Source organism: Ceratotherium simum, chromosome 11 (genome assembly GCF_057802395.1).
Source record: "Ceratotherium simum simum isolate JZ-2026a chromosome 11, ASM5780239v1, whole genome shotgun sequence".
NCBI classification, from domain to species: Eukaryota; Metazoa; Chordata; class Mammalia; order Perissodactyla; family Rhinocerotidae; genus Ceratotherium; species Ceratotherium simum.
Genome location: NC_141910.1, coordinates 52,818,611 through 52,833,700, shown reverse-complemented (window position 1 = coordinate 52,833,700; position 15,090 = coordinate 52,818,611). Strand labels below are relative to the sequence as shown.

Sequence of the window (15,090 nt, the reverse complement as noted above, 5' to 3'; positions counted from 1 at the left end):
CATATTAGTCAGAGTTCTCCAGAGAAACAGAACCAGTAGGATATATATATAAGAGAAATTTATTATAAGATTTGGTTCACATGGTTATGGAGGGCGAGAAGTCCCACAATGTGCCTTCTGCAAGCCAGAGAACCAGGAAAGCTGGTGGTATAATTCAGTCCAAGTCCAAAGGCCTGAGAACCAGGGGAGGTGAGGAGCAGTGGTGTAAGTCATGAAGTCTGAAGGCTGGAGAACCAGGAGTTCTGATGTTCAAGGACAGGAGAAGATGGACGTCTCAGCTCAAAGAGAGAGAGGGAGAGAGAATGCACCCTTTCTCAGCCTTTTTGTTGTATTTGGGCCCTTGAGGAGTGGATGATGCCCACCCCCATTGGTGAGGGTGGATCTTCTTTATTCAATCTGTTGATTCAAATCTCTTCCTGAAACACCCTCACAGACACAGCCAGAAATAATGTTTTACCAGCTATCTGGGCATCCCTTAGCCCTGTCAAGTTGACACATAAAATTAATCATCACCCATTTTGTTTATAAGGCTGCTGAATTTGTGACTGGAGCCAGTAACTGAACAATAACAAATGTATAATTTAATAGAGAGAGCAATTTAGGCCTAGATTTTTAGGTTTTCTAGGGCATAGAAAGTATATTTTAAAATTATCTCCTAAGATGTATATTCTTGTGTTTTTGTTATGATGTATGATACACCAGAATTCTATTGGAAATTTATTGGATATTTTTATACCCTGATTGCTGTTATATTAAGTGATAGAGATCCATCTGAAGTGGCTTGGTTCCCTGGGATTGTTTTAGGAGCCTATGGAAGGTAAATTTGGGGAGATTGCATCTATTCTGCATAGTCTTATTTAGGGAAACTTGTAAAAGTGGGCAAAAAGTTCCAAGGGCCCCAGGGGTTTCATTTAACTCTGAATGATCTCAGTTACCTTTAAGTCACTGGTTCTCAACCTGGGCTGCACTGATCCCTGGCCCTACCTCAGGTCCATCAAATTGGAGTTCTTGGAGGTAAGGCCCAAGTATCCTTATATTTTAAAAGTTCCCCAGGTAATTCTAATGTTCAGCCAGGATTAAGAACTAGTGCTCTAAGTAAAAGCTATGGATTTCTACTTTGGCTTAATAAACTCAGATGTAAATGGATTTATTGGCACAATGATGGCATGACTGTAGCCCTCTTGCCTCAGCCTCATTCATCAATGGGTACTGGCAGTGACAAGCTTTGAAGGGTGAGAGTGAGGGAAGAGAACTAACTTGTATTGAATAAATGCTGTCTGGAGGAACTGGGCTAGGTGCTTTATATACATTATCTTATTTAGTATTCTCAACAACTCTGCAAGGTAATTTTTTCCCCACCGTTTTTTTTAAGTAGATAAGGACTCTGGAGGCTCAACTATATAAGTGGCCCAGGTAGCAGTTTGTGGAACTGGAATTTGTATACAGATCTCCCTGGCTCCAAAGCCGGTGGTCTTTCCAACATACCACACTGTAGCAAGAAATACTCTGTATTGCTAGATTATTTTAACTTTAGTAGTCAAAATGGGAAGCTAAGCCTCCTTAGATCTGTCTTGAAGTAGAGAGAATAAATGAGTTTGAGAACAAACCTTAAATTGAGAGCTGCAGTAGTCTGTGTTCCAATATAAATCTGTCTGGAGTGGTTTTCAGAGGTGAGATGTAGATGTGCTCTCTGAAACCCTGAAATGGGTAGAACAAAGGAGGAATATGTTGGATGTGACTGAATCGGGAAAGTGGGAGATGCAGTGCACAGGGATAACAGGGACAGCACAAAGAAGAGAGAAAGTGGTCAGGAAGAAGAGGTGGTAACTGGTGAAAATGGAAAAGAGAGGTGAAAGAACAAGACGTGGGGAGCCGAAGGTGACCTTTCGTGATTTTTAATTCTACGTTAAGATGACTGGAAGTATGAAACTACACTGATCTGTGGTGATGCTGAAACTCCCTCCCACGGTAGGAAAGTTTGATTGTATTAATACAGGAAATCATCTTGTTTTAACTAAAGTGAGGAGGTCAGGCAGGCTTGGAAATGGAAATGCCTCTAGAGAAGTTAGAGGCTGAGGAGGAAAAGATGGGATCCAGGCTCTTCTCTTTCCTTGATTTACACTATAGAGTGGTATTAAGGGGGATCTTAGTATGACCCAGTGGATGACAAAAGGAGAACCTTGAACTGGGGTAGCGCCTGTACCCCCTGCCCAGTATTCTCAGCTGCTTATAACAACTGCAACAGAGTGCCCAGAACAGGCGTGGCTTGGTTCTTGAGTGTAGTACCGTGCAGAACCCCGAAGTATTGATTTTGACTTAAAGTCACACTGGAATCTGTAGCGGATTAGACAAGCAAAAAAAGAAATTCAAGGATAATCATTCTCCCCAAATACCTTATAATATAGTCGATTAAATATTGTTAACAAACGTTAATTAAAAAATAGTTCAGCACTAATTTGTATGCTGCATGTACAGTAGGCCTTTAAAAATGTAAAGATTGTTGTGGATTAGAATGATTAGAGAAACCTATGTGACCAAGATTAGGCATAAACTAGACCTCTAAAGGGGCATAACTTTTAAAGACTGGAAAGAGAAGAGGGACAGCTAAGTTGTTGATGATCTAGTCATTAGTGGTGGGACTTCCTGGGCATATTTGATTTAGGGAGCAGGTAGAAGGTCGACAGGAGCCCAGAGTTGTATAAACCAAAGGTTTTAAAATGTTAATGAAGAAGGGAATGATCAAATGCCATTGAATGAACAAGGATAGACCCAAGAAAAGACACTTGATTTGGCTAGGGTCCTAGGGATATTGAGACTAGAGAGAACTAGAGACCAGTATAGTGGTCAGGATAGAGACCAGATTATTGGTGTTAATGAGGATATGAATGAATAGGAAATATACTCAGTGGATATTTCACAGAATGAGTTGTAGAAATGGGATGGAAACTTGAAAAATTGAAACGATCAAGTGAAATTGTTAAGAAGAAACAACTGGGGGCTGGCTCTGTGGCATAGTGGTTAAGTTTGGCACGCTCCACTTCAATGGCCCAGGTTTGTGGGCTCAGATACTGGGTGCAGACCTACACCACTTGTCAGCCATGCTGTGGCAGCAACCCACATACAAAATAGAGGAAGACTGGCACAGATGTTAGCTCAGGGCTAATCTTCCTCAGGCTAAACAAGAGGAAGATTGGCAACAGATGTTAGCTCAGGGCGAATCTTCTTCAGCTAAAAAACAAAAAAAACAAAACACCTGAAATGATCGCATACTGGCCAAAATAATCATAGAGAAGGCTTCTTAAGGAATAGTTTTAATTCGTGATATCCTTGAATATGATATTCTTACTGATATTTCTCTCTTTGAAAAGTTTAAAGGAAATGTTGCTGGGGAAGACCCATTTCAAATGGTGCTATCATTCTTTCATATAGTTAGGGAAAATAGGTAATGGCATGAATGTCAAAAAAGTGTGTGTATGACAGTCACATTTTGTGACTTGTCATCAAAGATAGAATTTTAGTAAATCTTCAATTTTGAAATTTCTCATTCTTCTCACCTTCCCTTAGGAGCATGGGAGGATTTTGCATTCTTTGCACCCAGAAGAAGAGAATTAGGCTAATTAATCTCCCTAGAATTTTTTCTTTTTGGCTGAATTCTTGCATTGTCCTTTATTATTGGAGTTGTTTGAAGGTCCATTTAGTTTTACATATTTACTAGGAAGGAAACTGATAATTTCCCCCAAATATTCTCTTTATTTAAAATCTAGCAAGCTTGTTAGGGTGATATGTATTGATTATAGTTGTTTCTCAGTAAGCATAAAATAGCAAACATTAAAAAGCCCTCTGATCCAAATAAATGACTATGTATTCAAAGGCTAACCTCACAAAGATTTTTCTCTAAACCACAGATTAAATGATGTCTCAGAATTTGAGACCTTATAGTTTAGGGAATTTTTTGGATCCAATAAAGTCACACTTAATAAGCAGCCTTTAGAAATAAAGACTGTTAACTCACTCTTGTGAAATCTGGTTTTAAAGCAAAACAGTTGTCTGTTGCTTGAGAGACCATAAAGAATTCACAGAGAACCTTCATCTTATCTTAAAGGAAATAGTTTCTGGGTAATCAAATAGGAGTGGGCATATTTTTGTAAAAGTAGGAATGTGTACCTGGAAGAAAGTGCCATAAAGGAGGGTGCTGTTTATTCCTGTAATAAGTCTGATTTGTCGCTGCTAAATTTGAGCCAAAATTTCTATTCAAGACTTAATCACGAAGAAAGTAGTGAGATGGCCTGAAAACTTCTTCTGTAGGGAACTTCCCTGTCTTCATTCATTAAGTAGGGGCCCCACGACTGCTTTCAGTTCATTATCGTCTCACCTCCCTTCTCTAGAGAGAGAATCAGAACTTAGAGAAAAATACCCTCTAGAGCAGGGCCCCAAACGTCTTCTCTAAAGGGCAAGATAGTGAAATTTTAGACTTGTGGGCCATATGGTCTCTGTCACAACTGCTCAACGGTGCTGTCATAGCATGAAAGCAGTACAGACAGTATGTAAATGAACGAGTGTGGCTGGGTTCCACTAAAACTTTATTTTCATAAACAGGCATTGGGCTGGATCTGGCCTGTGGGCAGTTGTTTGCCCATCCCTTTTCTCGATCATGGGGGGGAATATTTCTTCACAGAGGCACCTGGGGCATCATAGAAAGATAAGTAAAGGGATTTGGTTCAACGAGTGTGTGTTTTTTTTAATACTGTGCTTTCTTAGTTTATATTTTACCGGCACCTTCAACTTGGTTGAAATCTCCCTCCCTCTTTTCTTCCTTTCTTTCCTTATTTTCTTCCTTCCTTTATTCCACCTTCTTTCTTATTTTTAAATAATCTGTTAGTAATGTATAATTTGCTAAATTCTCTTCTAAGTCTCAGTTTCTCTAACCGTTAAAATGTGGTCAGGTACCACAACACCTGATTGTTGGGAATATTAATGAGATAATGGATATGATGGTACTTAATATACCTCTGAGCTTGGAGTAGATGCAGACTAGAAATGGTTTTGATCTTATTTAGTCATTTAATTTGTATTTCAAAGTATTGAATTTATTATGGACTAGGAAGAAAGTATTTCATTGAAATTAAGATAGAGTTATATTTACTACTTCTGTTTTCCTCTTTTCTGATTTCCCCCATCTAGAATTCAAAACTCAAATTTTCACTTGCCCCAAATTTCCAGATATAATTTATGGTAATTCTGACAATAGTATAGTTTCCTCCTAAAATTGAAGAACAGTAACAGGTAGCTTCTGTGAACTTTCTCCTTTTGATTTTCCTTTATTGTTTGATTTTGCTTTAATTTTTTATGGTTTACTTGTGTTTTTGTCTTCCAAATTATAATTTTAGAATGTAGCTGTATCTCAAATGGTTATCAATTGACCTCCTTTGCTACCCTGACTCCATATGTAGTGGTGGTCCTTCAAGTACAGTCTGTTCTGCTACAGAGCATGCTTTGGTAATGTGAATTAGTTCATATATGATTGGCAAATAGTGGAAGCATGTCAGTATAATGCAGAAGTTGCCATGGTTTATAGTTGATTTTTACCAGAACATTAATATTTTGACCGCTAAATAACAGCAGCTGAATGCACAGTACACTGATACAGATGAACATAGCGAGCCATGGAAGTATGTTATAATTGCACACAGTGTCCATTCATTCCATATCCTTCCACGTGGCTCAGTTTTGCCATTCACTCTGTATTTAAGTATTTATTACATGGACATTATTTCTACATTTATTAAGTATTTATTCCTATCTTTGTGGAAAAGAAACAAACACAAGATGATGAACTGGAGCTACCCCTCTCTGGCATCATTACATTTTGTCTAACACCTGTGTCTCTGCTGTAGCTTCAGATGATGATGTCCCTCTACTCTTTCCATAACTCAGCGGTTTGAATCTTTCCTTGTAGCCCCCTTCATTAAGTTACTTTTACCTTTCTTAAAAATTCTATATTTACTATAATAATTAGTAGGAATATAGCATGTCATTTTAAGTATGTTAGTATTTTTACCAGAATTACTTTGTTTTTTGTTAACGCTCTGGTTACAGAGTTGTACAGGCAACTGTAAGGTAAGGTCTGGCCTTACCATATTTTTCTCATAAGCCTCTTATTCTTAATGTGTAATTTACTAGAATACAGGTTTTTTTCTTTTTTAAAGGAATGCGTATATCACATTATAACAAAAACACTTTAGAACAACCAGAGATTTTCTTCTTTTATAGGCTAAGCATCCTTAGTCCTTTACACTTTCAATATATGTCATAAGTTTTTAAATCTTGATCCTCATGCTTTTCTTCAGGAAGTTTTCTAGATTGCGAGCATCTTCTTAAATGGTGGTGCCCAGAAATAAGCACAAAACTTCAGATAGGATTGATCAGGTCAGTGTTCATTAGAACTCTGAACTTCACCATTAATTAGTGCTTATTGAGCTTGTTAAAAACCAAACCTCCTTCTCTTACTAACTCTATGTTATGCAGGTGGTTTTTTAAGGCAAAGTATAGACTAATCCCTTCATTTGTCTTTTTGAATTTGCCCTATTTTTTCAGCCTGTTTATGGAGGAGGTATTGCCAGCTATGATCCAAAAAGGAAAGTATGGATTGGAACCAAGTAGCACAGTGACAGTAACAGGAATTACGGGATGTGATCATTGCAATTGACCATTTTTTATCTGTAGTTGCTTTCTCTATGGTGACTTTTTCTCTACCTGCATCATAAAGGCACCAACTGGCACCTAACAGGGGTAGTGTCAATTTATGTCTGTCATCTGTTATCATTAAACCATTTTCATCAATCAGCAGACCTACAACTCAAGAGTAAAATCTAGTTGAGGCATGAGATGACTACATAACAACAGTAGTGCAAATCATAATAATTAAAGAGGAACTACAAAGTTCTTTAGTGGGTTGGTGAGAGATTATATCTGGTTGGAAAAATCTTTATGAAGGAGGTCACATTTGGGACAGGCCCTGAAAGACTGTTAATATTGATAGAGGGCCGGCTCCGTGGCTTAGCGGTTAAGTGCGCGCGCTCTGATGCTGGCGGCCCGGGTTCGGATCCCGGGAGCGCCCCGAGGCACCACTTCTCCGTCCAACGTGAGGCCGAGTCCCACGTACAGCAACTAGAAGGATGTGAACCTATGACATACAGCTATCTACTGGGGCTTTGGGGGGAAAAAACTGAATAAATAAAATCTTTAAAAAAAAAAAAAATATTGATAGAGAGAAACCAGAGAGAATGAATGAACGTGATTTCAGGTGGCAAAATAGCACGTTTGGAGAACAGTAGAACAGTCAGGTTTGGCTAAATCATAGAACATGTGCACGGAGTAGTGGGAGATAAGAAAGGAAAGGCATTTTAAAAATAAAATGATATAAGTAGAGCCTTAAATATTCAACTAAGGAGTTTAATGATTGTTTTGAGTAGTACTATGATTGGAATTGTTTTTAGGAAGAGAAATCTGCCAGGAAACAATATATAAAATGATCGAGGAGGAGGAGGCGGGAAATGAGACCGATGGTCAGGATTCAAGGATGTAAAACTGAATATTAAGGCTCCAGGTGACCCATGTTTCATACTTGCTGAAGTTTTCACACACGTAGCTGAGGTGCTCGCTCAGCTAGTTCAATGATCACCCTGGGAAAATGAGGGAGAGGTAAGGGTGCAGTCAGAACCTTCTAGTCAGTACCCAAAGTGTATCTGTTTCAATTCATGATGAGATAAGTACAGAATTGAGAGTCTTTAGAAACATTTAAAGCAGTTTGACAGAATAATCATATGTCTGTTGACTGTAATGATAAAAATATTGGGTTTGCATTTTGATGTTTAAAAATTGTTTTCTTTTTCTAATAACTCATTTTTAATGTATTTTATGAAGCCGTCAATCTGTGAAGGATTAGGGAAAACAAAACAAAACAAAACAAACAATAACTGCTCCTTCACTGTAGATAGTTGGAGAAGTGCTGTTCTGGCCCACACTGTGCCTTCTGTGGTCCCCGGCTGCCATTGCTTGCCCTATCCTGAGACACGACAGTCTTTTAAGTATCTGCGGGGTTTTTCAGTTTTGTTGTTTTTGTTGAGCTGGGTTTTGTATTTACTGTTACCCAGTGTTCCCCTCCCCTTTTTTTCTTTATAAATATACCCCCAGGATTCGGAGTAGGAGAAGGAATGTGCAGCCCTCGATTAGAATGGCATTTAATATAGAATTGGAAAAGAGTTCTTTTGTTTCATAAAATATTTTAAAACAAAATTTTTTTTTATTGATGTTTTAATGGTTTCTAACATTGTGAAATTTTGGGTTGTACATTTTTGTTTGTCCATCACCACATATATGACTCCCTTCACCCCTTGTGCCCACCCCCCACCCCCACTGCCCTGGTAACCACAGTCCAGTTTTCTCTGTCCATGTGTTGGTTTTAAAACCAATTTTAACAGCACATTTATATTTTGATCTAGTTTCATGACAAAATAATGTCACAATGATATCCACTCTCTTTCTACCATTTTTCTGAAGATCCATTTTCTTTCTTGAATCTATTTACTGCAGCTTTGTTTATGTTATGACCATGTAGTTGGAAGGAGTGACACCCAGAAAAAAGGTTGGTGTCATTCTTTGTTCCAGGGTTGCTTATAAAAAGTTTTGGCTCTCTTGAAGCAGGATGAAGACAATGACTTAGGTTTTTCACGCTTTGTGCTAACTCTAGAAAGTAGTCTATAAAGCCCTAAATGTCTATTCAATATGTGGATACTTCATGAAAGTACTGTTTAGCATAAAATCTTGGATTATTGATGGTGATGGTATTCTTGTCTCTATTCCATAGACCAGCACTTCACAAAGTGTGCTCTTGGGACTCCTGGTATCCCCAAGACCATTTCAGAGGTTCCGCAAAGTAAAAACTATTTTCAAAATACAGTAGTCCCTCCTTATCTGCAGTTTTGCTTTCCATGATTTCAGTTATCCATGGTCAACCACAGTCCAAAAATATTAAATGGAAAATTCCACAAATAAACAGTTAATAGGTTTTAAATTGTGCGCCATTCTGAGTAGCGTGATGAAATCTCATGCCCTCCTGCTCCGTCCTGCCCAGGATGCTATGTCACAACACCTACATCATTTACCTCAGTTCATCTCATCACATAGACATTGTATCATCCCACATCATCACAATACAAAGAAGGGTGGGTAGAGTACAATGAGATATTTTGAGAGAGAGAGAGAGACCACATTCATGTAACTTTTATTACAGTATATTGTTTTAATTGTTATATTTTATTATTAGTGATTGTTGTTAATATCTTACTGAGCCTAATTTATAAATTAAACTTTATCATGGTATGTATGTATAGGAAAAAACATAATATGTATAGGGTTTGGTACTATCTGTGGTTTCAGGCATCCATTAGGGGTCTTGGAACATATCCCCCACAGATAAGGGGGTACAACTGTAAGATTTAAGAATTTAGTTACTTCATGAATGAATAGTGGAGTTTTCCAGAGTCTGTGTGATATGTTAGCATGTCATCATCATTCTGACGGCCAATGGCATGTTTGCTTGTGTGTTCTTTTATTTTAAAAATTTCTCAGTTTTTACCAAAGCACGTTTAAGAAGAAATAGATAATTTGAATAGTCTTATGTCTATCATAGTTAGATAGTTAAGTACCTCCCCATAAAGAAAACTTCAGGCACAGATTACTTCACTGGTAAGTTTTGCCAATCATTTAAGGGAGAAATAATACACAAATTCTACACACATTCTTTTGGAAAATTGAAGAGGAGGAATGCTTCCTGAGTGATTCTATGAGGACAGCATTACCTGATAACAAAAACCAGACAAAGATATTGTAAGGAAAGAAAACTACAAATGAATCTCTCTCATGAATATAGATGTAAAATTCAAAGTGCAATTTTAACAAATTCAATACAGTAATATATAAAAGGGATGATACATCATGACCAAGTAGAGTTTATTCCAGGGATGCAAGGTAGGCTGAATATTAAAAAATCAATTATGTGCTTTGCCATATTAACAAACATATTAACAAACTAAAAGACCATATTATCATCTTAAAAGACACAGAAAAAACATTTGACAAAACCTAATATGCATTCCCGATAAAAACTCTCAGCAAACTAGGAAAAGAAAGGGACTTCCTCAACTTGATAAAGTGCATCTATCAAAATCCTATAGCTCATATCATACTTAATGGTGAAAGACCAAAACACTTTTACCCTAAGGTTAATAGCAAGGCAAAGATGTTTCTCTTATCAATTCTATTCAATACTGGAGGTTTTAGCCAGTGCCATAAAGAATAAAAGGCACTCAGAGTAGAAAGGAAGAAACAAAACTGTCTTTATTCACAGATGATATGATTATTTATGTAGACAAGCCTAAGAATCTACAAAAAAGCTTCTATAACTAAGTGAATTTTGTAATGTTGCAGGATACAAGATCAGTATATAAAATCAATTGTATTTCTATATATTAACAAATAATCCAAAATTGAAATTTTAAAAATGTCATTTACAATAGCATCAAAAATATGAAATATTTAAGGATAGATTTAGAAAAAATATGAAAAACCTGTATACTAAAAACTACAAAACATTGCTAAGGAAAACTAAAGAAGACCTAGACTAATAGATATACCATGTTCATATGTGAGAAGACTCAACATTGTAAGATATTAGTTCTTCCCAAATGGATATATAGATCTGACTAAATCCTAGCAGGTCAAAACCCTGACGGCTTTTTTGTAGAGGTTGACAATCTGATTCTAAAATTGATTTTGAAATACCAAGGGCCTAGAACAGCGAAAGAAATTTTGAAAAAGAACAAGATTTATTATAAAGCTACAATAATTAAAACAGTGTGGTAATGGTCTTAAAAAGAGAAATAGATCAGTATACTTTAAAGGAACAGAATAAAAGTATCCAGGAATTGGCCCCCACATACATAGACAACTGATTTTTGACAAATGTGGAAAGACAGTTCAGAAGAGAAAGTATGATCTTATAATGCTAGAACCAAAAAAAAAAAACAAGGAACTCCAATTCATACCTTTCAGCCATACAACATTTAACTCAAAACGGATCAACTTAAATGTAAAACCTAAAACTACAAAATTCCTAGAAGACATATGGTAAAACTGCAATAAGGCTATTATTTATTTATTTATTTTTAATCTCCGTTTTAAGGTTGTATACACTAAATGTCACCATAGCTAGCCCTCGTGGTCTAGTGGTTAGGGTTCGGTGCTCTCCTTGCTCTGACTCGGGTTCGTTTCCCAGTTAGGGAACCACACTACCCATCTGTCTGTTGTCATACGGTGGCAGCTGCGTGTTGCTGTGATGCTGAAAGCTATGCCACCAGTATTTCAAATACCAGCAGGGTCACCCATGGTGGACAGTTTTCTGCAGAGCTTCCAGACTAAACAGAAGAAGGACCTGGCCACCCACTTCTGAAAAAATTGGCCATGAAAACCCTATGAATAGCAGTGGAGTATTGTCTGATATAGTGCTGGAAGGTGAGAGGATGGTGCAAAAAGACTGGGCAGGGTTCCGCTCTACTGTACACAGGATCGCTAGGAGTTGGAATCAACTGGATGGCACTAACAAAAATATCAACATAGGTAACACACATAAACAAGAGCTCTTTCAGGTTCTTAATACTTGTGAAAAAGGGGTCCTGAAACCAGAATGTTTGAGAGACACTGCTGTAGACTTTATAGCTTGTTGTATTTCCTAGTGGATTCATAGTAAAATTTGAACATGTTCAGGATTGTAACGTGCTTAATAAAACTTCTCCTGCATTATCAGTCGTGATAATTGGATTAAAAAACTATTATCTGGGGCTGGCCCAGCTGCGTAGTGGTTAGGTTCGCGTGCTCCACTTTGGCGGCCCGGGATACAGGGGTTCGATTCCCGGGCATGGACTGACACACTGCTCATTAAGCCATGCTGTGGTGGCGTCCCATATACAAAGTAGAGGAAGATTGTCACAGATGTTAGCCCAGGGCCAATCTTACTCACCCCAAAAAAAGGTAATATCAGCTCATACCAATGTAGAGTAAATCTGAGATCTTCACAAATTTCTCTTTAAAATCAATTCTATTCATAAGCTGCCAGCATCTAGGTTTAGTAAAAGTATCATCGGTTTAGGTACATTTGATGAAAACGCAAGTGTAGAAATCCAAAGTGCCTCTCCCTTCGGATTTCTATGTCTGCCATTCCATGTTATGACTCACAGCCACCTATTTATTCAAAGAATATGTGGTTTAATGTCACAGCTAGCATTTAGAGAGGGATTTTGGTCAGAATCTTGCCACTTATAGAGAGGACAGTGCTGCATATGTTTATATTTAATCCTCACAGCCACCCTGGAAGGTGGCACAGTGGATATCGGTTGTTTTTATCTACCTAGCATCTCTCTTCCTCTTCTTCTTGTAATGGTATTCCATGTCCCTTTTCTTTTCCCTACACTATCCCTGTGATTCTGGTAGGGCTGTACATTACAGTTCTTCTACTGCCTGTAAGGGATTAGTCCAAGGGCTGGATATATCATCCAAGCTGGCCCAGTCAGAGTCTTTCCTAGAACATTTGAAAATTGAAGTAGGAAGAGGAAAACTTCTTTGCTATGATGTTTATAAGCAAATGAATTGAGTCCAGGACTGCAGGCAGCCGTGTTCCTCACCATGTGGAAAAAGCCTCTAGATTAGCACTGCCCAGGAGAGAGATAATACAAGCCATAAATGTGAGCCACATGTGTAATTTCTAGTAGCCACGTTAAAAGAACTAAGAAGAAACAGGTGAAATTAGTTTTAATAATATGTTTTATTTAACCCATTGTGTTCAAAATATTACTTTAATATGTAATCAAAATTAAAATTATTAATGACATATTTTATGTATATGTTTTGTACTAAGTCTTTGAAATATTTTACTCTTTACCACCTCTCAATTCAGACTAGTCATATTCCAAAAGCTCAGTAGCCACATTTGGTTAATGTTTACGATAGTGCAGCTCTCCACAGTGGGAGTGAAGAAAGCCAACGTGGAAAAAAGAAGTAAAGATGAGAGAGAGATGTAGAGAGAAAGAGTACTGTCAGTGGTGAGGTTTTTGGTTTCAGTCCTTGAGCTTTGGGGAGCTGTCTTGACTTTAACTTCCATAACCAGCTGTCCTTTGGAGTCTTTGAGTTTCTCCTGTAGTTTTCCAATAAATAATCTTTTTTGCTTAAGTGAATATGATTTGGGTTTCTGTCATTTATAATCAGAAAAATCTTGACTCATACAGAAGGACCTTATTATCTCCATTTTTTTTGGAAGGGGAAACTTAAACTGAGATAAGTTAAATGGTTTACCTGGGGTTATCTCAACTGCGTATGGCAGGGCACAGGTTTCAGTCCAGGTTTGTCTCAAAAGCACATGCTCTTTCCATCGCAAGAGGTTGTCATGGAAGCTAGTTGTAGAGCAGGCCCTGTTCTCTGCATAAAGGGATGGAACTTTATTCTTACACATTCGATGCCCAACATAGTTTTTTATAGCCTCTGATATAATGGAATTATGAAAATACTTCTTTTTTTGACAGGAATTTTTTGGTGGGAACGCATAGTAGTACTGTCAACACATTCCATCTCAACCCCTTTCTAAAAAGTGACTTCAGCGAGTCACTTGGCAGAGTGGAACCTACTTCAGTCCTGCATATCCTGTGGTTGCACACAAGCTGCCTTGTAGACTGGTAGAGTAATGCAACCTTGTTTCATTCAAAATATATTGTAGCCTGTCCAGGAAACTTTATTAGCACCTCTAAACTGAATTACGTCATTAAAGAGTAAGACTTATGAGCCCTGTTACGGCTGTGTAAGATCTGTTTTCCTCCCTGAATGAAGTTAAGCAAGTTCTCATAATAATTTTAGAATGATTCAGTTTTTTGTAGTTGCCATAACTGATGTTGCAAAAAACTGGAAATCAACATGAGGCGATTCTTTTCTGTTTTTCAGAATCATCCTTTTGAATGATTACAATACTCTACGGTTCAGTTGAGAGCTGATCCATTTTAGAAAATTGTCATAAACCTATATGCTGAGAATTAATATGAATGAGGCTGAAGTTTTATGCTGGAACACCCAGGCAGTCTATAATCGCAGTAAAAAATTTGTACTTCATGCCACATAGCTACAAGTTCAACTTAATTTATTTAATTCATTAGCACACTATCAGATGTTTCATTATTAGACAATAACATAACAATTCAAGGCAGTTTAACTTTAGTGCATAGTGTAACATAAAGCTACCCCAAATTAAAATCTATAAAGCAAGAGTCCTGTCTTGTTTACAGGTTTGAGGTCTGAACCTGCCAACACCATCACATCTCTCATTTAAAAATTCCATCCATACTTCTTTTATGCCATGTATTAAAAAAAATAATAATAATAGATTCACATTGAGAGTCTTCCCATTCACGATCCTGTTGTACTGCGCTTGCTTCTGACCCACAGTTACTACAGCTGGCAGCCAATTCTTAGTGCCATAGTAACTCTGCTCGTGAGATCCTGGCCATAGCAGGTGTCACCCCTTGGATCTGGTTCTCTTTTTAATCTCCTCTCTACTTTCTAAGCCTAAAGTGGTCTGATTCTTTTCTTTCTTAGATGTAGGATGTAGGATGTAGGAAAGGAAACTATATATACACATACACACCCAGTTTGGAGGGGCTTCTGGAGTAGCTGGCAAAGTTCTATTTCTTGACATGAGTGGTTCTTTCAAGGGTGTTTGTCTTTTAGCAATTCACTAAGCTATAGACATTTTTTGAGTAAGTTTCTGTATTTGTATTTTACAATGAAAAAGGTAAAATAATAAAAATAAAAACAATATATTGAACGTAGAAAGTTGTAAGGAATTATATTTTCTCTCCATTTGCTCTGCCTAGTCTTGTCTTTTGCTAAGAAACTTTCTCTGTGTTAGGAATTTGGGAGTGACTTAGCTGGGAGGTAGCAACTCAGAGTTTCTCATGTGAGTGCTGTTAGGATGTTGGCAGTGACTGTGGTCAT

General features: G+C 37.5%; 1 protein-coding gene across 4 annotated transcripts in view; it reads left to right on the top strand.

The window, feature by feature from the left end:
- The window catches only part of BABAM2 (BRISC and BRCA1 A complex member 2), a 460,673-nt gene that overhangs the window by 189,175 nt on the left and 256,408 nt on the right, over positions 1-15,090 (top strand). The window lies entirely within an intron of this gene.